This window comes from Labrus mixtus, chromosome 8, assembly GCF_963584025.1.
Source record: "Labrus mixtus chromosome 8, fLabMix1.1, whole genome shotgun sequence".
Taxonomy (NCBI): domain Eukaryota; kingdom Metazoa; phylum Chordata; class Actinopteri; order Labriformes; family Labridae; genus Labrus; species Labrus mixtus.
The window spans coordinates 3,973,985-4,001,848 of NC_083619.1; the positions used below are offsets into that span (position 1 = coordinate 3,973,985).

The window sequence follows — 27,864 nt, forward strand, 5'->3', positions numbered from 1 at the left end:
CATACTGTCAGGATCATTTAAGTAGAGAACTTGACAGACAACTCATCAAACCACACAGACGAGTTGATTCTTGTCTTTAAAATAAACACACAGCAGTATTGTAAGGGTGCTGGGATCTGTTTACTATGACTAATAAAGAGTCCTTTTGTGTGAACCTTTTATCAGACTGATGTTGCTCGTGTCTTGTTCTGTGGTGTGCTGGGAGAGAGGGAGCCCACACAGCAGACTAAAACAGAAACAAGCTAATTAGGAAGGCCAGCTCCATCATAGGGACTGAAACCCTTCAGCAGGTCACAGAGGCAAGAGTGCTCTCAAAACCAAAGACCATCCTGAGAAACCCTGTACACCCACTACACACCCTGGATGTGATCCAACAGACACCGTTTAGTCACAGGTTGATCACCTCGAGGTGCAGAAACTGAAGGTTACAGGAAATCTTTTCTCTTAACTGCCATCAGACTGTTTCATGGAGAATAAAGCAAGATTACAGGGTGGAGTCACAAAACTCTGATTTGTTCGTTTGTTGTTCAACCAGTTGGAACACCCTAACGAATCTGTCAACAGCACATCTTTATCAATGTGATTTCTCTCAGCAAGACATTAACCACCTGAAGGAACGTCGGTAAACATGACGAGGACTCTGGGATTTTTGAACGAGGTAAATGATCTTCATTTTTCAATTCAAAGTCTGTTTTCTAAACCACTGTCAGGATAATTTAACTGATTAATATTTAAATGTTTTAATGGCAGGAAAAATAGAGAGAATGAGCTGATTCAGATTCAGATTTTATCGTGATTTTTACCTGTGACAGTTACTGTCAGAAATCCCACTTTTCATGCAGTGAGATAGAAAGAGATTCAATACTGGACGTACATCAGAGGGGAATAAAACTTATACAAATACAGATACACCTGTCAGGATCATTTGCATGATTTGCATGGTTCAACCAGCTGACCCATCTGTGGACAGCACATCTACTGACTACTTCACTTCAAATAAATCTCTCAGCAGGTGGACATTTCTAATCAATCAATCTCTCTTTTTCTAAATCATGTTCTCTTTATTTCTTACAGAGAAAGGAGCAAACTGAACGGACTACAAATATGGATACTCTTGCAGTTTCAAGTGTGTTCTGGGGGGCTTTCACTGACTCACTCTCCCACAAAAACCATCTTTATTTTCTGGTCTTCAAAGGAGGAAGTGGACACTGAATGATGATCATACAACGAGGAATCAAACTTATGAAACAAACTGGTGTGAACACAAATGATCAGAAATCTTTAAAACCAGGACTGCAGTTAAAGCAGCTCGGCTGAAGTGAAGTGAAGCAGATGGGATCACAAAAAAAGTGAAAAAAGACTTTAAATATCATGGATGAGACGAAGACACAAAGTTACATCAAACATCAAGATGAAGACACAATGAAAGTGTTTCCCAGTCACTTCTGTCATGGGAACATTCAACAACGTCTGGATTTGTGGCCACATTTTCTTCATGACCATGTATCTCCAATCCCTTTGAAACCACAGAAGATTATGTGTTTTATAAAACGTACAGCTCAACATCTAAGGTAAGCTGAAATCTGATTGTGGGAAATGATTGTGGAGCTTTAAAAGAACCAAAGTTGTGAGAAATATCCACCCTAAGACAAAGAAGAAATTTGCAGCGTAGCGCATGCGCCACATTTACGGAGGCTGTCCTATTCCAATGAGATCATCCTTTAGAGGGGGACAGGAAGCCACACTTGTTACGGTAAAATTCTCGTGGGTACAGTTATTTTTAAATTTCTTGAAGTTAAAAAGCCAAAGGCCTGTTTAGTAAACGACTAAACGACTCTGCATTGTTCCTGTTCAGCTGAAGAAATGGTAAGATTATAGGTGTTATTGAACTGTGTGAATGAACGTATGTAAACTTACCGGGGAAGCAGCATTAGCTAATAATAATTAGCATTAGCATAGAGTTAACGACGATAGCTGTGGTAATATACTTTATCGATCTTTTATATAACACGTCCTCACAACATATCACAACGTCCGGTAACATATTTAATGAGGGCAGCGTGTTTGTTGGGCTCGGTGAATTAGATTGGAGTCATATTTTTCTTGGCGACATTTTGTCATGTCGGAGGGGAAGTCCATGACATAACTTTCATTGAAGCAGTCGGTGTGGAAAAGTGTGTTTTCTTTAGCTTTTCATTCTTGGATTTGGATCTTGTGTTCATGCTTTGTAAAGTTGACTTTTGTTCTGTGTTTATATTTTTATAACTGGACATTGAATTGTGTAGAGTTTAAAAAGGATAGAAGAGGTCAAAAGTTTAATCAAATAACTTCTTAATAATTTGGTAACTCTTCAGATTAATGTCACAATATTCACCATTTACTAGTTTTTATTAGCATGCTAATTCGTAGCATACTAAGAGTTTGCCCTCAATACCTCCTAATGACTGCTCATTGATAGTAAGTTAGGCAGTTGTTGAACATGAATTAAGATCTTAATGTGCTTTGCTTAGTACGGTCATTATTGCAGTCAAATTTCCCCACAATACAGTATTTTACTGTAAATCACAATAATTGTCTTGTTGTTTTATACTCAGGTTCAACCAATAAAACCTGAGGAGTCATCTACTCCAGTGAGTATGATTATTTTGTATCTTCCTTTATGGATGCAAACACACACACACACACACACACACACACACACACACACACACACACATACACACACACACACACACACACTCTCACATTATAAACAACTGTATTTGATACTTAATCATGAAACATTATTAAAACAGTATAAAGATATCTGTCCTCTCATTATCATATGAATCATGTTTGATCTCCTACAGGTCCAGTGTGTCGATGACCCTACTGGTTTGACTGGAGTCGTGGTGTTTGGAGAGAGAACATATCCATTACCTAATGTAAGTGTGTACATCTTCTTGAAATTGATGTTTATTTGGGAATAATGGGAAGTATAAATCAAGCAAACCTTTGGCCCACACTACAGCACTTTTAGACTAAGCTCGTTTGCAAGGCCGTCCCTATTATTCAGCATTTTTCCTGTGTGCTAGAGACCCTGTGACTTTACCTCTCTGTCCCCTGTGCTGCTGCAGCCTCTGATTGGGAACAATCAGCAGAATCATGTGGACAACTCACCCAACGTGGGAGGAGTGTTGGAGCAGCAGAGACCCTTAGGTAAATATGGATAGTTCATCTTTATAATCTATGAAATGTGTTCTACTTGTGAGTTGTATTTCTAAAATCATAATTTAAACTGTTTTCAGAGGAGGTTCTTCACCAGGGAGAACACTCCCATAGTGACACCACCAACAGAGGACCACAGACCAGGTACTTTCAGTCTTTAAGGTCACATACTATCCAAATGATGTAAAAGTCCTTACTCTTTCTTATGTTACAAAAGATCAAAGTGTACTTAAGTCCCTCTTGTGCTGGGAGAGTACCTACTCTGAAGCAGGAGCTGAAAAGGTTCTAGGAACTAAATGCTTCCTGCGGTGCAGAATCAATAAAAAAGGGGGAGGGTTCCATCAGTTCCTTGAACTTTGAAAATGTTCCTGCTGTCCGAAAGCGCCTTTATATTTTATACAAACATATTATACTTGTTACAGTTTGTATATGATTATGGAACCAAAAGCACGACAAGAACACAGATACTCACAATTTATTTAATACACAATATAAGTGTGCAGGGGAGGGGGAGTGGTGTGATCCTTCGCTCAGTGCGAGCGTGCTCGAGTGTCCCAGTGAGTGCAGTGTCCAACCCGTGGAATCCTTCACGTGGTTCTTTCTGTGGTGTCCTCGTGTTTTCCACACGGCAATGTCCAGATTGAGAAGGCGTCTCACAAACACAGTTCAGGCAGGCAGATGAGCGGGCAAGCAGACAAGCAGGCAGGGCAGCAAGGCACGGAGGGTTAAGCATGAACTGAAGAGGTTACTACAGGGACCAGGATCTACTAGTACCAACTAGCTGACCAAACGATCAGGCGACGGGTGAATCTGATAACACACACAGAGCACTGCACAGAGGGGGACATACATGAGGATCAAACAGACAGGGACAAATAAACAAAACACAAAAGGAGAAGGGAGGGCTGCCATGATGTGAATCATGACAATACTGTCTTATGATACAGTGTATAAGTCGAGTACTTTGAGCAGCATCATAACAACTGGAAGAAAGACTGTGTGTAACAACAAGAAGTCTACTCTGATCTCTGGTGTAAAGAACAGCACACACTCAGCCTTTATGTCTCAAAAGCCTCCAAAATAGCTCTAGGGCAACTTGACAAAGATATAGTGTGTAAACACTATATATTCTCTTAATTTCCTGTCTTGAGATGTCTGTATGCTAAATGATTGAAGTTAGAACCTGACTGTTTTAGTGACATTATCTCCTCTTGTTTGCAGATGGAGTCTGAATCATCTATTGATGGCTGCTGTGACCCTGATGGTGATCCTGATGGTGATCCTGATGGCCTCCAGAACAGCTCCATGGCAACTCGTCACAGATTCCTTAAGAGTGTAAAAACTATATTATCAATTTATTTCCTGTCTTGAGATTTATGTTTATCCTAAATGATCGGAGTTAGTGACATTTTCTCCTCTTGTTTGCAGGTGGAGTCTGAATCATCCATTGATGGCTGCTGGGATCCTGATGGTGATCCTGATGGTGATCCTGATGGTGATCCTGATGGCGATCCTGATGGTGATCCTGTGGGAGATGATCCTAAATGCTATCATGGGGGCGATCTGGAGGGAGATTCTGAGGTTAATCCTGAGGGTGATGATGATTGATGATGAGGGCTCAAGTGTCTTTAGATAACACTTGTTATGAGTTGACGCTATACAAATACAATTTTTTAATTGAAAATTGAAATTGAAAAGCTCCGCCCACATTGCAACTGTAACTGTAAATCATTTACAATAAAAATAATTATTCAATCATAATTAAGATTCCTTAAAGGCTTTATATGCGATTTTTTGATCCAGCAGAAGTCGCCCTTGAGCACCAGCATGAAACCAAAACAACTCACGCTGCATTGTTGTGTTAGCATGCTAATGCTAGCGATCTTTATTATGCTCGTATCTTCACACTGCATGTAAATTTACCTGAAATGAGCGTGATCTAGAAACACAGTTAAGCAGTGAGTACAGTATGTTATTCTTCTTTTATCTAGTCCCTCAATTAAACAACTTTTATACACGAGGGGAGGAGTCAGCCGGCCATCCCGGCGATGTAAACAAACTGAAGATAGGACTCTGAAAACTCTGAAAACATCACAGACAGTGGGACTCGGGTGTTACACCCATTGTAGACAGTCATGACTCACAGAGTTATTTTCAGAGGATATACTTGATTTATATTACATTTATGTGTGAAAAATCACATATAAAGACTTTAAGAGTGTAAAAACTATATTATCAATTTATTTCCTGTCTTGAGATTTCTGTTTATCCTAAATGATCGGAGTTAGTGACATTTTCTTCTCTTGTTTGCAGGTGGAGTGTGAATCATCCATTGATGGCTGCTGGGATCCTGATGGTGATCCTGATGGTGATCCTGAGGGCCATGATCCAGAGAGCGATCATCCAGAGGGAGATGATCCTGAAGGCGATCCTGATGGAGACCCTGAAGGGGATCCTAAATGCGATCATGGGGTTGATCTGGAGGGCGATCCTGAGGGGGATCCGGAGGGGGATCCGGAGGGTGACCCCGATGATGATCCTGATGGTGATCCTGATGGCCTCCAGAACAGCTCCATGGCAACTCGTCACAGATTCCTTAAGAGTGTAAAAACTATATTATCAATTTATTTCCTGTCTTGAGATTTCTGTTTATCCTAAATGATCGGAGTTAGTGACATTTTCTCCTCTTGTTTGCAGGTGGAGTCTGAATCATCCATTGATGGCTGCTGGGATCCTGATGGTGATCCTGATGGTGATCCTGATGGTGATCCTGATGGCGATCCGGATGGCCATGATCCTGAGGGTCATGATCCTGAGGGCCATGATCCTGATGGCGATGATCCAGAGGGAGATGATCCTGAAGTGGATCCTGAATGCGATCATGGGATTGATCATGGGGGAGATCTGGAGGGAGATCTTGAGGGTGATGATGATTGATGATGATGAAGATGATGATGGTGATTAGGCTTATTATTATTATTTATTGATTTTAGATGATAGACAAGTCCAGTACAAAATGTATTTTTAACTTAACAACCTGTATTTGTGAAGTGTTTGTGCCTGTGGATGACTCATCTTCATCTACCTTGGTCACTAATATCATTGACCCTGTAATGACAATAAAACCATCATAAAACAGACTCATGTATATTTGGTGTCAATGTTAAACTACATAAAGAAAAGAAAAATAATTAAATGCATTTTATGCTATTACTACTTATAACAATGTAGTAATAATAACTAAAATAATATAAAATAATACTATGACTGACTATAACTGCAAAAAGTGTTGAATGAATATCAGCTTGCAGAAATCGTAAAGCTACAACATGCAAGAACTGTCAACTCCTTTTTTGTATGTTTTTTCACAATAATGGGTAAAATATGTAATTTTAAATCATTAAACTTTTTTATTTAATTATGGAAGGCATCTCACAACCCTCTCCTGGATCTGCAATAAGTATCAAGGTTAAATGTTTTAATTTAACACAGTAGTAAAAATAAAGTTTTGGTGCTCTGATTTAAAAGTCAGGGATTATTTTAAATTCTCAGACCTGGTGCTGTGTGTCGTATAACTGCAGATGTGATTGAAGATTTTTTCATCCTGTTCAGTTGCTCTTTCCTGTGTTTTGACCTTTGTTGACAAAAGGACAGCATCTTAAAATCTTCTCTCATTCTCAATAATTAAAACAAAATGGAGCAGCAGTAGCTGAGTCTAAAGGGATTTGGGTTGTTATCCAAAAGTTTGCCAGTTCATGTCCTGGTACAGAGTTAGTGTGGAGTTGAGACTGGCTGCTGGAGAGAGGCCAGTTCACCTACTGAGCTGAGGTACCCTCAAGGTCAGATGTTCAGGGTGGAAATCCATGTGAACTGATTACATACAGTAGTTCAATATACGCCATAGGAGGGGTATTCAATTCAAATTCAAAGAGTTCTTCAAGAAAATTCCCTCAAGCATAGATCTGGACTTTCTTAAAGGGGACATATTATGAAAAATCCACTTTTACACTGGTTTTTTTTTAACATATATTTTGGTAACCTGAGTGTCTACTGACCCACAAAATGTTAAATAAACCCATCCAGTCCTTTGTTTGTGGTCTGCATAAGTCTTACAACACCGAAGAAAATGCTCCGTTTTTGCTCTCCTTGTGATGTCACAGTGGGATTCTGGAAAAAAAAATATATACCCTCCCCTCCCCTGATATCTCCACCCATGGGCTCCACCCCCAGCCTAGAGCAAAACTTTTGTGCAGGTCCACCATTTTTATTCTCTCTACAGAGGAGTGATGTCTACAGGGAAAACTCAGGGGGGGCTCATTGCATTTAAAGAGACACACACACCAAAATAGAGCGTTCTGAGAGAGCTGGTTTATACAGGGTCTCAAACCTCCTCTGGTGCTTGATTCATGTTATATTTTGACCAAAGCACAGCACAGATGTTTCATTTAGACCACAGGGGACTGTTTGAAAAAGATGATTTTGATAATTTGATAATATGTCCTCTTTAATGTCAAACTTTGGATATGATACACCACTACATTTTGAAGTAGCCCCATAGCCAGGGGTGTGCCCGATGTTTTCTTTTTTAAAGATTTCTTTTTGGGCTATTTCTGCCTTTATTCAAGAGAAAAGACAGTAGATTGAGAGAAGAAGGAATGACATGTGGGAAAGGGAGCAACAGGTTAGATTTGAACCTGGGCAACCCACATCCAGGACTCATGGGGCTCACAATTAACCCACTGCGCCACTGCATCGCGTCCAGATGTTTTTGACTGGGGCGGTCAAACTCGGGCACTAGATGTTAAGAAGAGGCATTTACTGACCCTCTCTGTGTCCACTGTTTGTATCCACGGTAACTATTAACATTGAAGCATCATACAGATGTCGCATTCAAGTTTTTAATGTTCTTTAACTTTAAAAAGTAAAAACAAAAGAGAAAAAGAACAAACTGACTCATGTCCCCACTCGCAGCTCACAGGGATATTTGTGAGTTTTCCCATGAATGAATGATGATTTGGCTTCTGGTCTTTAATTCATGCATCATAATTATCACGTTTAATCACAGTAATCAACAATCACACCAAGTAAACAACAAAAAGGCCAAAAGCTCACAGCCCACAAAATATGTTTTAAATCCTCCTGCTGACTGGCTGCAGTCTAGGTCATAAACCCCGCCTCCTCCATGTTAACAGACGGGACATGGGTCAAACTATAAATTTAAAATACACGTCAAATCTATTTTTTCTCAAACCAACAGTCTGTCATGATGGCTATTTATTAAAATGCTGATTTATGTAAGTGTTCATCGCTCCGGATTGTAACGTCATGGTTGACAGCTCTGCGGCCCCTTGCAGCCTTCTCAAGTGGATTAGCAAAGTCGAGCAGGAAAAGCAAGAGAAAACTTAAGATAAACTAGTTATTGAACTTTCCATGAATGGGAGTGTTACTCCAAACTGACACAAGAACACGTAGTGCTGAGAGATCTTCGTCCAATGGGGGAAAATAATCCTTTCCCCTAGCCACCAATAATGCAAACGTGCTGACTTACGCTAACAAACTGTCATGTCATCTTTCAGTAGTCAAAGAAACATATATTTATAAACTGAACAGAATAGGAATATATTGTTGTCTAAAAAGTTTTAAAAGACGAATGATCCAACTTCATAATTAAAGGATCCGAAGACAATCTAAAATCATCAACATCCCATCTACCCAGAACGTAAGACCCTTACGGTGGAGGACTTAACAGACCTCGAGGCTTTCATCGATCACTGTTTCTAACAGCTGCAACCCACCATGGACCCGGACACAGCAAACCCCAACAAACGCAAAAAGACAGACTCCTCTACAGACACTGACGACCTACAAACAACAGAAATAGAGGTGAGTGTACTGGCGAGCATCAATAAAAAACTAGACCTCCTGATATCACTGCACGAAGAAATTAAAGACATTCGCAATAGCCTGGAGTTCGCTCATCAAAACATCGTCACACTACAGATCTCAAACCAGGAACTAGTAACCTCCATCGAAGCTCTCAATGAACAAATGCATGCTGTTACTAAAGAAAACAAACTGTTAAAAGAAACCGTGCTGGACATACAAACCCGTTCCATGCGTGACAACCTCATCTTCTCCGGCATTCCCGAACAAACACCCGACAATCCTGAATCTCTCATCAAAAACTTCATGACAACTCGACTGAAAATACCAGCCGACACCATCAAAAACATAACATTTCACAGAGCTCAAAGCCTCTGCAGATCATCAGACAAAGGACCCAGACCAATTATCGCAAAATTTGAACACTATCAGCAAAAAGAACAGGTCAAAAAGAAAAGGAAGGGAAGGTCTGCAATTGAAGTGGTTTTACATTGGTCTTGTTCCAGTTCTAGCCATTGGTTGTTGTGTTTTTCTTTTTTTTGCGTCCATTTGAATAAATATTGTAATTGATTTGACAGATGGTAGTAGAGAAAGTTTGGTGCTTCGAGGCCGCCCTGTGACTTATGGTTTTGTAATGTTTTTAATGAAATTCTAGCTCTTTTGTTTTTCCAGTAAAATTGTGATGATAATGAATCTATTGTTTTAAACCATTTGTCAGTGGGAGTGATGGGGAGCATTGAGAATAAATAATTAATCTGTGGTAAGGTTTTCATTTTAACTGTGGCGATTTGTCCAATGAGAGTGAGTGGTAGTTTGGTCCAGCGCTTAAAGTCATCCTCTATTTTTTTTAGCAGGGGGGTGTAATTAAGGTGAAATAATTCTGACAGCCTGGCGGAAATGTTAATGCCTAGGTATTTTAAATTGCCAGTGTTAAATGGGAGGGTGAGATCTTGGGCTGCAGAATCCCAGGCTCCTTCTGATATTGGCAGGATGGTTGATTTATTCCAGTTTATGGTATAGTGAGAGACGGAAGAAAAATTTGTAATAATATTGAAGGTTTCTTGTAATGACGTTGAAGGGTTTTGTAGGTGTAATAATAGATCATCTGCGTAAAGGCTTATTTTATGCTCTGCTTGTTCAATGTAGATTCCTTTAATGTTATTGTTTTGTCTCATAGCTGCTGCGAGAGGTTCGATGAAAATTGCAAATAGGGATGGAGAGAGTGGGCATCCTTGTCTGGTCCCTTGGTGTAGTGTGAAGTTCGGTGAAGTGATCCCATTTGTGCTTTTTGTGGCCCTAGGTGATGTGTACAGTGTTCTTACCCAGTGGATGAACGACTCTCCAAAATCAAACTTGCGTAAGGCGTTGAATAAGAATGTACAGTTAACTTTATCAAAGGCCTTTTCTGCATCCAATGAGACGATCATGGTTTTGTCCTGTTTTTGTTGTGATATGTGGATTGAGTTGAAAAGCCTGCGGATGTTGTCTGAGGCGTGTCTGTTTTTGATAAAACCAGTTTGGTCAGGGTGGATTATCATTGGAATGACTGTCTCTATTCTTGTTGTTAGTGTTTTTGTAATAATTTTTAGATCAGGGTTGATAAGTGAGAGGGGGCGGTAGCTGGAGGTGTGGGTAGGGTCCTTATTGGGTTTCAAAAGTAGTGTCATTACAGCGGTGTTCATGTGTGTGGGTATGTTGGAGGTTGCTTTAATTTCTGTAATTACTCTATGGAATAGTGGTGATAATATGTCCCAAAAGTGTTTGTAGGTTATTTAGAAAGGTGCCTTATTTCTGATTGGTTGGGTTCATGATCGGGGAAGTACAGGTTGCTGTAAAATTTATAAAATACTTTATTTATATCTTCTGGGTTATGGGTGATGGTGCCATCAGTGTTAAGTATAGATGGAATTATTGCTTTTTCCTTTTTTAATTGTAGAAGATTAGCCAGGTATTTGCTTGATTTGTTACTATATTGAAAGTTCTCATATTTGAGCTGTTGGATAATGAACTGTGTTTTTTTTATGTATGATGCTTTCCAGTTGGCATTTAAGTTGAGTCAATTAATTTTGTGTTTGTTCACTGGGGTTATCGCTGTGTAGTCTTGTCAATTGTTTGATTTTTGTGTCTAGATCATTTTCATGTTTTTGTTGCTGTTTTTTCTTGTGTGATGAATATGATATTATTATTCCTCTTATTACTGTTTTGCCTGTTTCCCATAATAGTGACGGTGAAATGTTTGGCGAGTCGTTCATCTCCAGAAAGAAAGCCCACTCTCTCCTAATCAATGACATAAAATCAGGGTCTTGTAGAAGTGATGTATTAAAGCACCATCTTGTGGGCAGCTTGATGTGTGATTTGATGTTTATTGACAGGGAGACTGGAGCGTGATCACTGATTATGATGGGATGAATTGTATTTTCTCTAATATGTCGGGAGAGTGAATTACTTATGAGGAAGAAATCTATTCTGGAGGATGATTGGTGGAGGGGTGAAAAATACAAATATTCTCTGGATGATGGATTTCTCATTCTCCAACTATCGCCAAGTGAGGGTGACTGCATTGACTGCCTGAGGCTGTCTGTACAAACAGGTATAACATAAATACAGAGAGACATACACATCACAGGACATAAATGTGTTAAGAGTGAGGGGTGAAGAACAAAAACAAAGCAAAACATAAGCTTCTGCACAAATGACAGAAGGGAGAAAGTCTGAGGGGGTCATGGGTAGGTCAGGATGTCGGGTAAGAAGCTTAGAGTAAAATAGAGAGCGATATTTATTTTATTTTAGGAATGTTTAAATCAGATTAAGTCCGTTCATTTAGAAAAGCCATGGTGTGATTTTTGTGTTTCGGAATAATTGTCCTTCAATATACAGCTTGTCAACGACCAGAGATGCACGTTTGTTGTTGCTCCTGTTTTCTTTCAGAATGGGGTAAAGTATTTTCCGGCGTTTATTTATTTCTCTTGGGTATTGGTCATTCATTCCAAATGATGTTCCTTTGAGTTCCCTTCCTACCACAATCAACTTTATAAACTTATAGCCACATCAACAACCTCCATTACACTCCCCACCAAAAAATGGGAAAAGGATCTGACGCTGCCCCCCAACCCTGACTTCTGGACACAAATCAATAAAAACATCTTTTCTATGACCAATAATACTAATTTACAACTTATACAATACAAAACCATCCACAGGACACACATCACTCAAGGTAAAATGTTCACAATGGGTTTAGCTAACACAGACATCTGTTCACAATGCACTCATGATTTCACAGATGACTATCTTCACGCCACTTGGGCCTGTCAACCAGTTCACTCATTTTGGATCACAGTCATTGAAAATCTCTCCACTATCTTGGGCTGCAGAATCCTCAAGTCCTCATTACTTTGCTTAATTGGAGACACATCACAAATCACCATCCCAAATAACTACAAAAACCCGCTACTCATTTCTCTAACTATCGCCAAGAAAATCATCTATCAGAACTGGAAATCAAAAAGATACTGCCACATAACTCACTGGACCAACCTACTCACAGAACACATTGTAATAGAAAGAATCGCAGCCTGCAAGAATAACAATATATCAGCCCTTAATAACACCTGGAATCCATTCATAATTCACCTAAATCTCAGAAAAATCATACCTCAAACTGAAATTAAAATTTAAAATGTTCTTCTTTCCTTTAATGTTGACACATATATATCTTTTTTTTGTTTTTCTCCCCTCTTTTCTCTTCCTCTCAATTATCTTCAATTTTGTTGCTATTTATTGTTCTTGCTACTTCCCATTCAGCCACTCACTTTAATGTATTATACTGCCACACACACATTCACACGTTTCTTATACACTACTTCAACTTACTACTTGACTTTTATTATATCTACTTCAATTGTATTTGTCTTTGCTAATGTTTGCGTATTTTGATTTTGTTTTGTTTATTTCTGTTTTGCCTGTTTTTGTTTATTTGCCGTCGCTTTAATTGTCATGTCTATGTGCACATTTTTGTTTTGTACTTGTTCACCTTATCACAATAAAAAAAGAAAAAAAAAGTGTGCGTGTGTGTGTCTGTGTATGTGTGTGTGTGCGTGTGTGTGCGCGCATGTGTGTGTGTGCGCGCGTGTGTGTGTGTGTGTGTGTGTGTGTCTGTGTGTCTGTGTGAAAAAATAAATAATAGTAATAATAATAATTAAAGTGTCATTCCCAGAAATCTTTTCTACCTGGTTGAGATCACCTGGTCAGACACAATATCACATTTGCTGTAGATATGATGTCGGTCCACGGCTCCTGATGTGTCCTGTGTCACGAAACTGGACCTGGTTTTGCTCCCGCTGCTGCTCAGGGACAATGTGGCTTGAAGGGTGAGGTTGATGGTCTCTCGAGTGGAGGGTTCAAGAGTTCGGTCCCCGACTCCACGTATTAGTGGTCGCGTGTGATCTTGCTGGTCTCGTCAATTAGAGCCCCAGCTCTCTGAGAGGCTCTGAAATAAAGTTTTTCTATAGGAGGGTTTGTGGCACATTGACATTGGATGGATCTCAGTGTTTTTTTGTCACTGATTCTGAGTGTTTGTTGTGTTTTTGCTTGTTTGACTGTGCTTGTAATCTCTACGGCGTTGGAAATGAGGGAAACCTCAGTGTCCTTTGGAGAATAAATAAAGGTTTGAAATGAAATGAAATGAAATTATAATACCGCAAATTTGTTGTTGATGGTAGAGATGATATGTTATGAGCTAGCACCGGCTGCAGATATAAACACAACAAAACGCTAGCCCTAACCTGAAGTGTGACAGAGCGGTCAAGAGATGACAGGGACAGAAAGGACTGGTTCTCAGGACAGGGAAAACATAAGGCTAGGCCACCTCACCTACACGCTGGTCTGCCGGGTCCCCGGATCGCACTGAGCGGCTTTGTGATGAGCGACGAGCCCAGGCGACGGCATTGTCTATGAGTTCAGGTTTTTTGTTGTAGTTGGATCACATGAGATACGACTGGTTTCAAAAACAAGTTGATGGGTGTGGGTCGGCAAGTCAGCGTCCATACTGGTCCTCTGCCAGCTGCCGCTTCACCTGAGTCTTATTACATCATTTAACAGCGACACAGCACCGCTCTATGCGCACCTCAAGACAACCCAGTAACCACAGATTAAACCCATTCTCTATTCTCTCCATGAAAACCAGTCCAAATTCATTTACTAAACAGACGAAGATGAAGAAGATGAACCTTACTGTTTCCTAACAATGATGGTGGCGATAATAGTGATGATGTGGACGATGATGTTGTAGATGAATATTGTAATCACTGCTAAAACCTCAAGTTACTAAAAAAATAAAATAAAATCCTTACACCAAAAGAAAAAAAATAGATTTCATGAATTTCATTTAACATAATGTCAGTACTGGACAACCATTAACACTAAATACAATAGCATGTTTAAGTTCATCCAATACACCTGCTTATAATTATGATTAAAATGTCCATGGGGCGCTGAGGTTTATCACTAATCTTAAAGCCCTTACTCACCACTGCTCTTTGTCTGCCCGTAGACTAAATCACTGGCATATTTTTGTTTATAAGGGTATTCTCTGTCTGCTTCCATCCTACCTACAGAGCTACATACTTCAAAAAAGTAATGGAAGTTACCATCTTCGCTCGCAGGATTTACACCTTCTAACCATCCCTAAAGCCCGTACTGAGTTGGGAAAAAGGGCGTTCAAGTATGCTGCTCCCTCTTCTTGGAATCGATTGCACGATACTTCGGGAGCTGGTTTCCTTGAATGTTTTTAAAGGTCTTCTTAATGATCTGGAGGCAGAAATAACTGACTGTAGATGTTTGAGCTAACTCGTATTGCCCTTTTTGATCGCTTTGTTGCTGATGACTTATGACAGATTCTGATGAATGGTTCTGACTGTGATTCTTTTATTTATGTTCATTGTTGTTTAGTGTTTTATGTCTGAAAGCCTGTAATTGTGCTGCTGCCTGTCTTGGCCAGGACACTCTTGTAAAATAGATTTTTAATCTCCGTGAGACTTTCCTGGTTAAATAAAGGTTAAATAATAATTAAAAAAAATTAAAAAAAATTAAAAAAAATTAAATATCACCAAGAACATGTCCTGTACATTTTATTTCTGGTTCTTCCCTGGAGGTTTTAGGGTGACATTTCAAAAGTCCCCAAGAAACTGAACTTTTCAAAAATACTTTATTAAATAAAGTCAAGATTCGATTTGACTAGAACATGTTGTGTTTTAAAAGTTGTTAAGAGAATTTTAAAATCAACCCAGTAAGTAACGGTCAGATTTATACCTGTAGATTTTATATTGGCTGCTAGACGACCAAAGAGCGGCTTGAATTTGCTTGCTATATGATCGGGGCCAAAGAAAATGACCTCTGTCTTCCCTGTATTTAGCTGAAGAAAATGACAGCTCATCCATTTCTCAATGGTGGCCATGCACTCCACTAAATTGTTTAAGTGGCTGATATTGTCTGACTTGAAGGACAGATATATTTGCGTATCATCAGCATAAGAGTGATAGGAGACCCCCTCAGAGTGATTCAGAATATTTCCTAGTGGGAGCATACAAAGGGAAAACAAGACTGGACCAAGAATTGAGCCCTGTGGCAGACCATACATCATGGAGGCAGAGGAAGAAACAAAATTGCCAATTGAGACAGAAAATCTTCTATTTGACAGGTATGACTCAAACCATTTGAGTGCGGTTCCGGTGATGCCCACACACTGATTGTCAAAATAGTAAGGGCTGGATGCTTTCTTTTTTTTTTTTAATAATTAAGAACATGACCTGACGAGAGGGAACAGTTAATGATGTTAAGTAAGCTGGGGCCAATTGTACCAATAACCTCTTTCAGGAGTGAGGTGGGTAAGATATCAATAGATAGATAGATAGATGTAGCATATATATTCTGTTAATCCCTTGAATGCAGTTATCAAACACTTGTGGAAAAGATATATAATGAAGGGAAGATGGTCACTCGACTGGAAACTAACTGTGCATGTACGTGCATCACCGCTCGACACTCTGGAGAGTGATGATAATGATTGTTGTAATGCATATGGCGCCCTCTGCTGGTGACCGCCAGAAAGAGAACTGCTAGTGTAATTCAATGAAACTCAAATAAAAAACTAATTGATTGGTGAATAACTCTCATAATATCGGCGCATATCTGAAATAAAATTAGCTGCTACCAATAGTCACTGGATATGCTAATGCTAATCTGTGGATATTATTGGCAGGCTGGTTGAGCTCTAATTTTTATCTGAGAAAAATCACCTGAAGAAGACCTCTGGTCACTGGATTAAAACCAGAAAAAAATATTTTTTCTTTTCATGGGGACTTCTAGGGTATCAAATGTCAGTCATTTTTCTTAACCAATAGTTGAACGACTTAACAATCAATAATCGATTAATCATTAATAATTAATGAGCCACACATGCATGTCTTTTTCTCAGTTTATGTTTTATTGAAACCATTTTAGCACCACAGTAGTTACTTTTAACATTAATTCATTAAATAAAATCAGTTTGAACTAATAAAACAACATGGCTTTCTCTCTTTTAAACGTATGACTGTCCTTATTTATTTATTTAACAAAGCAATACCAATCGGGCGCTACTGCAGTTTCTAGACTAACAAGGCTGAGCTAATGAAACTCCTTTTTAAAATCAACATAAAGTTCTGTATTAAAGTGAAATAAAACCATTTGAGCCTCTTCACAATACACTGAATTATTCTGCTTTGTAGGTAAATTAGCATATTGACACGTTCAGGAGTGAGTTGAGAGTGCATGTCTCTGCTTATCATAATATATGTACGGCCTAGTGGGGTTTTTATTTAGACAGATGAGCACATCTAAGTGATCAGTCGTGAGTCGTGTGCACAGTCTACTCACAGTGGCCCTCACTTATCAATCTGGTGTAGAAACCAGCGCAGATTTGGGTGTAGAAATCATGTCAGTCCACGTGGGACCTATGAAACGTGCGTATCTGGCTGATCACATCGTACGCAAGACCGGGTGTTGATAAGTGTGGCGACTGGAAACGATCGTCATTTAAATACCACGCCCTACGTTGAATACAGGAACAGAACTCAAGAGGAAGAGATGTTGAAACTGGAATGTTCTTCTGGATGACTTTGTCAATCATTGGATCATCGACCTCATTGTCAACTTTGTGTTTATTTTCCATGACTAAAGCTGACACCAGTTGACATACAATAAGTCTGAGCTTTCCTGGGCATGGGATTACAGCTCAGTGTATCATTTGCAGCTCTGGTGATATTATCTGTGCTTAAAACATCAAAGCTTAATGTAAAAAGGCATATGTAACCCTGACACCTAGTGTTTAAAATGGGTACTGCAGTCTAAATTCTAAACATTGTAGAGCGCTGTCTCCCCCCCTCTCTAGAGTCGATGCTCACACAGGTTTCCATGTGGTGGACACTGAAGCTTCAGTGTTTATCCAGCTCTGCATGGGTCTGTAAACCTTTCTGTGTTCTAACCTCTCTCCATTTTTCAAAAACATCTCCAATATTGATCCTAGTTTGAGCACGTTTCTGCTCGTGGAGCTTATTAGAAACATGCAGAGGCTTTTTAGGTCGGGTACAATCACTTCTATCTGAACCACTTCTCTTGCCCGCTTCCATCGCTGCAACACCTGTTGACCTGATAACTGCTCTCATATCTGGCAAACCGAGGGGTGTCCAAAACGGCCGTGTGGGGTGTCTTAAAACCGTCTACCTTCTCTGGTCCAAACAAATCCATTCAGGACCAGAATCTAAAGTTAGAAGGAGGACATACTGACTGCTGCATTGTTGTCAGAGAAGCCAGCACTTCAACATAGCATGTTTCCTTAATGTCTGATCATATAGTAAGGTACCTTTAACATTTCATTCAGGAGATATTGTACAGATTGGACCTTTATTGAGTTGCATGATGGGAAATGAAGGATTCAGAGTCGGCACCGGAACTCAATCTTAACCCCTACTTTGTGAAAGTGTGACAATGAAGTGTTATCAACCCGCTTCAAAGTAATTATTTAGCACACTATCAATGTAACTGGTATTCAAAACTAAAAGATGTTTGAATCCATATACCTCACTTCCTGTTTCCCTTTGAGGTTTCATTTCAGTTTCTTGTCAAGCTGAGAGGGGATGGTCACCACATGTGACTGCTCCAGACCTCATCAGACAAACATGATATTCTACTGGGGGATGACATCGCCCCCGCAGAGCAGCTGGACTGTTAATTATTAAAAACTTTCATTAAGTGATGAGGTTGCAACACGTCCACATCTTCAGGTCATACACTGACTAAACAAGGCAAAGGTTCACTGATGCATATGTTTACTCTTTAATTGTTCATTTCTACATTTACTATCATTATTAACAATTCACATTTATGAAAACGTCCTTATAGCGCCGCCTTGGTGTTTAACTGATACTGCATGTAGAGTGAGAAAAGAGAACTGGTGGTTTCAGGCTCTTGACCTCGAGGGAGGGGAAACGATCGACAGTATTTAATAAAAATTCCTGTATTCATTTCACACTGGAAAAAACATGTGAATTAAAAAAAAAGTTACAATTTGAGTTTGATGATTTCTGTTTCTGTTGAACAGATTCTACAGAGATAAGCAGTAAGATTCATATTTTCATTTATATTTGATTCATTTGCTCGGTTCAGTGTATTTTTCCAACACAATAACACAACATGAAATATTTTCTCATAATACTCAAACACTGTTCATGAGCAAACAGGAGCAGGAAGGACATAGTGAGATGAATACATGGGAAACTAAGTTCAGTTATTTTTCTGACCTGTGGCTAAACAGGCTAAAAGCAGAGACACATGTGTTTCCCTTTGTGCACATACATCTCTCTAAAATGAACAAATGACTGAAACACTAGGAAGTCCTTTCCATGAATTTTATCGAACGGTGACAAGTTTGCAACCCTGTTAACAGCCGAGGTCCGGACCTCGCTGATATGATCGCCTCCCCTCCGTTTCATAACGTTGTTTAGCCTAATCCCTAAAGGTCCTGTTATCACAACAGGTGAGCTTCGAGTGGAGAGACTTTTTAGTTACTTTTAAAAACCGAGAGAGAGCAGAAAACACAGACAACATTTTAAACACCGGGGTTATATCTCTCATCACTGACTGTCTGAGCTCCGCTCTGTCTGACTCTCTGCAGACTGTTAACTTAACTATGCAAACTATGCAGATAAGACAACTGTTGCTCACGCTGTGTCGGTTTGGAAAATATAAAAACAGTTATTTCTCAACAGGATATTTGCACCGAGGAGAAAAGAGGAACAGGTCTGCATGAATTACAGCAGCACCCAACTCAGTTCTTCCCTGACTGTCGGAGTATGAGGCATTTTCTTTTTTCTTTTCCAATCAGAAGTCTTTAAACACCGTTGACTTCAGTGTAGTCGATATCTCCATAATAGCACTTTTTATGTCTCTTACCCTCTTTTAACCGTTAGGATTAGGGTCCACCGAGCATGTGTATGTGTGTGTTTAAGGCCTATGTGTTTGAGAAGTCTTTCAACAACAGAGTGTAAAACCAGAATTCCCCTCCACAGTAATAAAGTTTTAAAAAAACAACAATCGCCTAGAGACTGGCCGCCTAGAGACTGGCCGCCCAGCTCCGATTCTGACTTCTTTCCTGTAAGGAAATAAAAAGCAGAACTCCAGCAGTTTCACTCACTTAATGATATGTCAGCATTTTGTTTGGCATTACTTCACTTATTTCCTCTGAAGGTGAGACTGTGGTTCTCCACAGAGACAGTGGATTACTTCAGCATGACACCAGAGATCAGATTAAACAGCTGGTATGCTCGGTATGGGTGTCATGAAGATGTGAATCACTATGAGAGGAATTCAAGTTTTACCTTTTGAGACTGTGAGTGAAAACAGAAAGAATAAAGTACATTATGCCCATATGCTACACCAAAGACCTGCCATAGAACTGCCTCTCATTGTCCCATACTGTCAGGATCATTTAAGGAGAGAACTTGACAGACAACTCATCAAACCACAGAGACGACTTGATTCTTGTCTTTAAAATAAACACACAGCAGTATTGTAAGGGTGCTGGGATCTGTTTACTATGACTAATAAAGAGTCCTCTTGTGTGCACCTTTTATCAGACTGATGTTGCTCGTGTCTTGTTCTGTGGTGTGCTGGGAGAGAGGGAGCCCACACAGCAGACTAAAACAGAAACAAGCTAATTAGGAAGGCCAGCTCCATCATAGGGACTAAAGGTGAATCACATTTCTAGTCTAGTTTTTAAAAACAGATTTTCTGATGTCTTGTTTTTATGTCTGAATGGTCTGTGTTCAGTTTTTATGTGGTGTCTTGACTGTGATTACAGTTGCTGCTGTGGCGTTGTGATTTCCTGCAAAGGATGAATAAAGTATCCATCTATATATCTCTATCTGAGTGAAGACTGTTTTTAGTTTGAGGTTTCACAGCACACACTCCCTCTGAGAGCTGAAAAAGAACTCATGATGATGATGAACTTCTCTAAAATCTGGAACAGGGAAGTGGTTCAAACAGTTTGAAATCCCTGACAAATCTGTCGACATACCTCCACTGACTTCTTTATCAATGTGATTTCTCTCAGAGAGGAACATTAAGATCGCACTGAAGGAACGTCGGTAAACATGACGAGGACTCTGGGATTTTTGAACGAGGTAAATGATCTTCATTTTTCAGTACAAAGTCTGTTTTCTAAACCACTGTCAGGATAATTTAATTGATTAATATTTAAATGTTTTAATGGCAGGAAAAATAGAGAGAATAAAATATTATACCTTATTAAATTCAGATTTCTTTCCTTTGTTTTTGTGTTCGTGATTTTTTCTATTGGGTTCTGTTGTCTCTCATTTCTTTTGCTATACATTATTATTATTATTATTATTATTATTACATTATTATGAGGAAATATTCTCATAACCAGTAGAAATAGTACAAAACTAGTGCCTTAAATGTTTCATGTTTCAGTGTGTGTGTGTGTGTGTGTGTGTGTGTGTGAATTTGCCGTATGTGATAAGTGGTTACTTGTGCTTCTCTTTAATAACTTATATTTAAGAGGATCAGATATAAGGGTTGGTCCATGAAGATTTTAAAGTCAACATGTGACTCAAGTTCAGACACTCAAAGTTCAGCTTGAGAAAACTAAACATTCAATCTCTCTTTTTCTAAATCATATTCTCTTTATTTCTTACAGACATATCAGCAAACTTAAGGACTACAAATATGGATACTCTTGTAGTTTCAAGTGTGTTCTGGGGGACTTCCACTGACTCACTCTCCCACAAAAACCATCTTTATTTTCTGGTCTTCAAAGGAGGAAGTGGACACTGAATGATGATCATACAATGAGGAATCAAACTTATGAAACAAACTGGTGTGAACACAAATGATCAGAAATCTTTAAAACCAGGACTGCAGTTAAAGCAGCTCGGCTGAAGTGAAGTGAAGCAGATGTGATCACAAAAAAAGTGAAAAAAGACTTTAAATATCATGGATGAGACGAAGACACAAAGTTACATCAAACATCAAGATGAAGACACAATGAAAGTGTTTCCCAGTCACTTCTGTCATGGGAACATTCAACAACGTCTGGATTTGTGGCCACATTTTCTTCATGACCATGTATCTCCAATCCCTTTGAAACCACAGAAGATAATGTGTTTTATAAAACGTACAGCTCAACATCTAAGGTAAGCTGAAATCTGATTGTGGGAAATGATTGGGGAGCTTTAAAAGAACCAAAGTTGTGAGAAATATCCACCCTAAGACAAAGAAGAAATTTGCAGCGTAGCGAATGCGCCACATTTACGGAGGCTGTCCTATTCCAATGAGATCATCCTTTAGAGGGGGACAGGAAGCCACACTTGTTATGGTAAAGTTCTCGTGGGTACAGTTATTTTTAAATTTCTTGAAGTTAAAAAGCCAAAGGCCTGTTTAGTAAACGACTAAACGACTCTGCATTGTTCCTGTTCAGCTGAAGAAATGGTAAGATTATAGGTGTTATTGAACTGTGTGAATGAACGTATGTAAACTTACCGGGGAAGCAGCATTAGCTAATAATAATTAGCATTAGCATAGAGTTAACGACGATAGCTGTGGTAATATACTTTATCGATCTTTTATATAACACGTCCTCACAAAGGGAGCTGCTTCATCTTGTCATTTTTAATGAGGGCAGCGTGTTTGTTGGGCTCGGTGAATTAGATTGGAGTCATATTTTTCTTGCCGATCGGACATTTTGTCATGTCGGAGGGGAAGTCCATGACATAACTTTCATTGAAGCAGTCGGTGTGGAAAAGTGTGTTTTCTTTAGCTTTTCATTCTTGGATTTGGATCTTGTGTTCATGCTTTGTAAAGTTGACTTTTGTTCTGTGTTTATATTTTTATAACTGGACATTGAATTGTGTAGAGTTTAAAAAGGATAGAAGAGGTCAAAAGTTTAATCAAATAACTTCTTAATAATTTGGTAACTCTTCAGATTAATGTCACAATATTCACCATTTACTAGTTTTTATTAGCATGCTAATTCGTAGCATACTAAGAGTTTGCCCTCAATACCTCCTAATGACTGCTCATTGATAGTAAGTTAGGCAGTTGTTGAACATGAATTAAGATCTTAATGTGCTTTGCTTAGTACGGTCATTATTTCAGTCAAATTTCCCCACAATACAGTATTTTACTGTAAATCACAATAATTGTCTTGTTGTTTTATACTCAGGTTCAACCAATAAAACCTGAGGAGTCATCTACTCCGGTGAGTATGATTATTTTGTATCTTCCTTTATGGATGCAAACACACACGCACGCAAACGCACACACACACACACACACACACACACACACACACACACACACACTCTCACATTATAAACAACTGTATTTGATACTTAATCATGAAACATTATTAAAACAGTATAAAGATATCTGTCCTCTCATTATCATATGAATCATGTTTGATCTCCTACAGGTCCAGTGTGTCGATGACCCTACTGGTTTGACTGGAGTCGTGGTGTTTGGAGAGAGAACATATCCATTACCTAATGTAAGTGTGTACATCTTCTTGAATTTTATGTTTATTTGGGAATAATGGGAAGTATAAATCAAGCAAACCTTTGGCCCACACTACAGCACTTTTAGACTAAGCTCGTTTGCAAGGCCGTCCCTATTATTCAGCATTTTTCCTGTGTGCTAGAGACCCTCTGACTTTACCTCTCTGTCCCCTGTGCTGCTGCAGCCTCTGATTGGGAACAATCAGCAGAATCATGTGGACAACTCACCCAACGTGGGAGGAGTGTTGGAGCAGCAGAGACCCTTAGGTAAATATGGATAGTTCATCTTTATAATCTATGAAATGTGTTCTACTTGTGAGTTGTATTTCTAAAATCATAATTTAAACTGTTTTCAGAGGAGGTTCTTCACCAGGGAGAACACTCCCATAGTGACACCACCAACAGAGGACCACAGACCAGGTACTTTCAGTCTTTAAGGTCACATACTATCCAAATGATGTAAAAGTCCTTACTCTTTCTTATGTTACAAAAGATCAAAGTGTACTTAAGTCCCTCTTGTGCTGGGAGAGTACCTACTCTGAAGCAGGAGCTGAAAAGGTTCTAGGAACTAAATGCTTCCTGCGGTGCAGAATCAATAAAAAAGGGGGAGGGTTCCATCAGTTCCTTGAACTTTGAAAATGTTCCTGCTGTCCGAAAGCGCCTTTATATTTTATACAAACATATTATACTTGTTACAGTTTGTATATGATTATGGAACCAAAAGCACGACAAGAACACAGATACTCACAATTTATTTAATACACAATATAAGTGTGCAGGGGAGGGGGAGTGGTGTGATCCTTCGCTCAGTGCGAGCGTGCTCGAGTGTCCCAGTGAGTGCAGTGTCCAACCCGTGGAATCCTTCACGTGGTTCTTTCTGTGGTGTCCTCGTGTTTTCCACACGGCAATGTCCAGATTGAGAAGGCGTCTCACAAACACAGTTCAGGCAGGCAGATGAGCGGGCAAGCAGACAAGCAGGCAGGGCAGCAAGGCACGGAGGGTTAAGCATGAACTGAAGAGGTTACTACAGGGACCAGGATCTACTAGTACCAACTAGCTGACCAAACGATCAGGCGACGGGTGAATCTGATAACACACACAGAGCACTGCACAGAGGGGGACATACATGAGGATCAAACAGACAGGGACAAATAAACAAAACACAAAAGGAGAAGGGAGGGCTGCCATGATGTGAATCATGACAATACTGTCTTATGATACAGTGTATAAGTCGAGTACTTTGAGCAGCATCATAACAACTGGAAGAAAGACTGTGTGTAACAACAAGAAGTCTACTCTGATCTCTGGTGTAAAGAACAGCACACACTCAGCCTTTATGTCTCAAAAGCCTCCAAAATAGCTCTAGGGCAACTTGACAAAGATATAGTGTGTAAACACTATATATTCTCTTAATTTCCTGTCTTGAGCTGTCTGTATGCTAAATGATTGAAGTTAGAACCTGACTGTTTTAGTGACATTATCTCCTCTTGTTTGCAGATGGAGTCTGAATCATCTATTGATGGCTGCTGTGACCCTGATGGTGATCCTGATGGTGATCCTGATGGCCTCCAGAACAGCTCCATGGCAACTCGTCACAGATTCCTTAAGAGTGTAAAAACTATATTATCAATTTATTTCCTGTCTTGAGATTTATGTTTATCCTAAATGATCGGAGTTAGTGACATTTTCTCCTCTTGTTTGCAGGTGGAGTCTGAATCATCCATTGATGGCTGCTGGGATCCTGATGGTGATCCTGATGGTGATCCTGATGGTGATCCTGATGGCGATCCTGATGGTGATCCTGTGGGAGATGATCCTAAATGCTATCATGGGGGCGATCTGGAGGGAGATTCTGAGGTTAATCCTGAGGGTGATGATGATTGATGATGAGGGCTCAAGTGTCTTTAGATAACACTTGTTATGAGTTGACGCTATACAAATACAATTTTTTAATTGAAAATTGAAATTGAAAAGCTCCGCCCACATTGCAACTGTAACTGTAAATCATTTACAATAAAAATAATTATTCAATCATAATTAAGATTCCTTAAAGGCTTTATATGCGATTTTTTGATCCAGCAGAAGTCGCCCTTGAGCACCAGCATGAAACCAAAACAACTCACGCTGCATTGTTGTGTTAGCATGCTAATGCTAGCGATCTTTATTATGCTCGTATCTTCACACTGCATGTAAATTTACCTGAAATGAGCGTGATCTAGAAACACAGTTAAGCAGTGAGTACAGTATGTTATTCTTCTTTTATCTAGTCCCTCAATTAAACAACTTTTATACACGAGGGGAGGAGTCAGCCGGCCATCCCGGCGATGTAAACAAACTGAAGATAGGACTCTGAAAACTCTGAAAACATCACAGACAGTGGGACTCGGGTGTTACACCCATTGTAGACAGTCATGACTCACAGAGTTATTTTCAGAGGATATACTTGATTTATATTACATTTATGTGTGAAAAATCACATATAAAGACTTTAAGAGTGTAAAAACTATATTATCAATTTATTTCCTGTCTTGAGATTTCTGTTTATCCTAAATGATCGGAGTTAGTGACATTTTCTTCTCTTGTTTGCAGGTGGAGTGTGAATCATCCATTGATGGCTGCTGGGATCCTGATGGTGATCCTGATGGTGATCCTGAGGGCCATGATCCAGAGAGCGATCATCCAGAGGGAGATGATCCTGAAGGCGATCCTGATGGAGACCCTGAAGGGGATCCTAAATGCGATCATGGGGTTGATCTGGAGGGCGATCCTGAGGGGGATCCGGAGGGGGATCCGGAGGGTGACCCCGATGATGATCCTGATGGTGATCCTGATGGCCTCCAGAACAGCTCCATGGCAACTCGTCACAGATTCCTTAAGAGTGTAAAAACTATATTATCAATTTATTTCCTGTCTTGAGATTTCTGTTTATCCTAAATGATCGGAGTTAGTGACATTTTCTCCTCTTGTTTGCAGGTGGAGTCTGAATCATCCATTGATGGCTGCTGGGATCCTGATGGTGATCCTGATGGTGATCCTGATGGTGATCCTGATGGCGATCCGGATGGCCATGATCCTGAGGGTCATGATCCTGAGGGCCATGATCCTGATGGCGATGATCCAGAGGGAGATGATCCTGAAGTGGATCCTGAATGCGATCATGGGATTGATCATGGGGGAGATCTGGAGGGAGATCTTGAGGGTGATGATGATTGATGATGATGAAGATGATGATGGTGATTAGGCTTATTATTATTATTTATTGATTTTAGATGATAGACAAGTCCAGTACAAAATGTATTTTTAACTTAACAACCTGTATTTGTGAAGTGTTTGTGCCTGTGGATGACTCATCTTCATCTACCTTGGTCACTAATATCATTGACCCTGTAATGACAATAAAACCATCATAAAACAGACTCATGTATATTTGGTGTCAATGTTAAACTACATAAAGAAAAGAAAAATAATTAAATGCATTTTATGCTATTACTACTTATAACAATGTAGTAATAATAACTAAAATAATATAAAATAATACTATGACTGACTATAACTGCAAAAAGTGTTGAATGAATATCAGCTTGCAGAAATCGTAAAGCTACAACATGCAAGAACTGTCAACTCCTTTTTTGTATGTTTTTTCACAATAATGGGTAAAATATGTAATTTTAAATCATTAAACTTTTTTATTTAATTATGGAAGGCATCTCACAACCCTCTCCTGGATCTGCAATAAGTATCAAGGTTAAATGTTTTAATTTAACACAGTAGTAAAAATAAAGTTTTGGTGCTCTGATTTAAAAGTCAGGGATTATTTTAAATTCTCAGACCTGGTGCTGTGTGTCGTATAACTGCAGATGTGATTGAAGATTTTTTCATCCTGTTCAGTTGCTCTTTCCTGTGTTTTGACCTTTGTTGACAAAAGGACAGCATCTTAAAATCTTCTCTCATTCTCAATAATTAAAACAAAATGGAGCAGCAGTAGCTGAGTCTAAAGGGATTTGGGTTGTTATCCAAAAGTTTGCCAGTTCATGTCCTGGTACAGAGTTAGTGTGGAGTTGAGACTGGCTGCTGGAGAGAGGCCAGTTCACCTACTGAGCTGAGGTACCCTCAAGGTCAGATGTTCAGGGTGGAAATCCATGTGAACTGATTACATACAGTAGTTCAATATACGCCATAGGAGGGGTATTCAATTCAAATTCAAAGAGTTCTTCAAGAAAATTCCCTCAAGCATAGATCTGGACTTTCTTAAAGGGGACATATTATGAAAAATCCACTTTTACACTGGTTTTTTTTTAACATATATTTTGGTAACCTGAGTGTCTACTGACCCACAAAATGTTAAATAAACCCATCCAGTCCTTTGTTTGTGGTCTGCATAAGTCTTACAACACCGAAGAAAATGCTCCGTTTTTGCTCTCCTTGTGATGTCACAGTGGGATTCTGGAAAAAAAAATATATACCCTCCCCTCCCCTGATATCTCCACCCATGGGCTCCACCCCCAGCCTAGAGCAAAACTTTTGTGCAGGTCCACCATTTTTATTCTCTCTACAGAGAAGTGATGTCTACAGGGAAAACTCAGGGGGGGCTCATTGCATTTAAAGAGACACACACACCAAAATAGAGCGTTCTGAGAGAGCTGGTTTATACAGGGTCTCAAACCTC

At 39.4% G+C, this 27,864-nt stretch overlaps 1 protein-coding gene and 1 long non-coding RNA gene across 2 annotated transcripts in view; both read left to right on the top strand.

Annotated features, from left to right (window-relative positions):
• Positions 1-543: 543 nt before the first annotated feature.
• On the top strand, positions 544-2,840 carry LOC132978650 (uncharacterized). The gene is made up of 3 exons (XR_009673970.1): positions 544-658; positions 1,075-1,571; positions 2,595-2,840. It is a non-coding gene; the product is annotated as an uncharacterized LOC132978650 (long non-coding RNA).
• A 9-nt stretch (positions 2,841-2,849) lies between these two features.
• Positions 2,850-27,864, top strand: part of LOC132978648 (uncharacterized) — a 44,030-nt gene continuing 19,015 nt past the window's right edge. The window contains exons 1-3 of the mRNA XM_061043899.1: positions 2,850-2,924; positions 22,868-22,903; positions 23,117-23,191. The gene's annotated coding sequence lies outside the window, so the exon portion shown is untranslated. The remainder of the gene's footprint in view (positions 2,925-22,867; positions 22,904-23,116; positions 23,192-27,864) is intronic.